The sequence below is a fragment of the Phyllobates terribilis genome, unplaced genomic scaffold (genome assembly GCF_046119375.1).
Source record: "Phyllobates terribilis strain yellow unplaced genomic scaffold, ASM4611937v1 Scaffold_4231__1_contigs__length_63372, whole genome shotgun sequence".
Lineage (NCBI taxonomy): Eukaryota > Metazoa > Chordata > Amphibia > Anura > Dendrobatidae > Phyllobates > Phyllobates terribilis.
Genome location: NW_027366983.1, coordinates 52,501 through 55,000, shown reverse-complemented (window position 1 = coordinate 55,000; position 2,500 = coordinate 52,501).

The window sequence follows — 2,500 nt, the reverse complement described above, 5'->3', positions numbered from 1 at the left end:
TCAGTTCCAGAGCGATTCGCGCGATGAGTCCTTGATACTTAGTCGTTTTTGCAAAATTTCTGACTTTTTGGAAAATTTCACAATTTTGTGAAAACTTCCACAAAATGAGGTTCTAGTATGTTAGAGGGCATCCCAGGAGGGCTCCAAAAGTGTGGGTAAAATATATATCCCACAGGGGGAAAATTGAAAAAAAGTTGAAAAAAAAAATTTTTGGGGACTTAGAAAATTTTTCAACTTTTGTCAGACTTCCAGACAGGGGAGCGTGTCAGTGCGCGCATCCGATTTCAGTTCCAGAGCGATTCGCGCGATGAGTCCTTGATACTTAGTCGTTTTTGCAAAATTTCTGACTTTTTGGAAAATTTCACAATTTTGTGAAAACTTCCACAAAATGAGGTTCTAGTATGTTAGAGGGCATCCCAGGAGGGCTCCAAAAGTGTGGGTAAAATATATATCCCACAGGGGGAAAATTGAAAAAAAGTTGAAAAAAAAAATTTTTGGGGACTTAGAAAATTTTCACACATGTGTCAGACTTCCAGAGAGGGGAGCATGTCAGTGCGCGCATCCGATTTCAGTTCCAGAGCGATTCGCGCGATGAGTCCTTGATACTTAGTCGTTTTTGCAAAATTTCTGACTTTTTGGAAAATTTCACAATTTTGTGAAAACTTCCACAAAATGAGGTTCTAGTATGTTAGAGGGCATCCCAGGAGGGCTCCAAAAGTGTGGGTAAAATATATATCCCACAGGGGGAAAATTGAAAAAAAGTTGAAAAAAAAAATTTTTGGGGACTTAGAAAATTTTTCAACTTTTGTCAGACTTCCAGACAGGGGAGCGTGTCAGTGCGCGCATCCGATTTCAGTTCCAGAGCGATTCGCGCGATGAGTCCTTGATACTTAGTCGTTTTTGCAAAATTTCTGACTTTTTGGAAAATTTCACAATTTTGTGAAAACTTCCACAAAATGAGGTTCTAGTATGTTAGAGGGCATCCCAGGAGGGCTCCAAAAGTGTGGGTAAAATATATATCCCACAGGGGGAAAATTGAAAAAAAGTTGAAAAAAAAAATTTTTGGGGACTTAGAAAATTTTTCAACTTTTGTCAGACTTCCAGACAGGGGAGCATGTCAGTGCGCGCATCCGATTTCAGTTCCAGAGCGATTCGCGCGATGAGTCCTTGATACTTAGTCGTTTTTGCAAAATTTCTGACTTTTTGGAAAATTTCACAATTTTGTGAAAACTTCCACAAAATGAGGTTCTAGTATGTTAGAGGGCATCCCAGGAGGGCTCCAAAAGTGTGGGTAAAATATATATCCCACAGGGGGAAAATTGAAAAAAAGTTGAAAAAAAAAATTTTTGGGGACTTAGAAAATTTTTCAACTTTTGTCAGACTTCCAGACAGGGGAGCGTGTCAGTGCGCGCATCCGATTTCAGTTCCAGAGCGATTCGCGCGATGAGTCCTTGATACTTAGTCGTTTTTGGCAAAATTTCTGACTTTTTGAAAATTTCACAATTTTGTGAAAACTTCCACAAAATGAGGTTCTAGTATGTTAGAGGGCATCCCAGGAGGGCTCCAAAAGTGTGGGTAAAATATATATCCCACAGGGGGAAAATTGAAAAAAAGTTGAAAAAAAAAATTTTTGGGGACTTAGAAAATTTTCACACATGTGTCAGACTTCCAGAGAGGGGAGCATGTCAGTGCGCGCATCCGATTTCAGTTCCAGAGCGATTCGCGCGATGAGTCCTTGATACTTAGTCGTTTTTGCAAAATTTCTGACTTTTTGGAAAATTTCACAATTTTGTGAAAACTTCCACAAAATGAGGTTCTAGTATGTTAGAGGGCATCCCAGGAGGGCTCCAAAAGTGTGGGTAAAATATATATCCCACAGGGGGAAAATTGAAAAAAAGTTGAAAAAAAAAATTTTTGGGGACTTAGAAAATTTTTCAACTTTTGTCAGACTTCCAGACAGGGGAGCGTGTCAGTGCGCGCATCCGATTTCAGTTCCAGAGCGATTCGCGCGATGAGTCCTTGATACTTAGTCGTTTTTGGCAAAATTTCTGACTTTTTGAAAATTTCACAATTTTGTGAAAACTTCCACAAAATGAGGTTCTAGTATGTTAGAGGGCATCCCAGGAGGGCTCCAAAAGTGTGGGTAAAATATATATCCCACAGGGGGAAAATTGAAAAAAAGTTGAAAAAAAAAATTTTTGGGGACTTAGAAAATTTTCACACATGTGTCAGACTTCCAGAGAGGGGAGCATGTCAGTGCGCGCATCCGATTTCAGTTCCAGAGCGATTCGCGCGATGAGTCCTTGATACTTAGTCGTTTTTGCAAAATTTCTGACTTTTTGGAAAATTTCACAATTTTGTGAAAACTTCCACAAAATGAGGTTCTAGTATGTTAGAGGGCATCCCAGGAGGGCTCCAAAAGTGTGGGTAAAATATATATCCCACAGGGGGAAAATTGAAAAAAAGTTGAAAAAAAAAATTTTTGGGGACTTAGAAAATT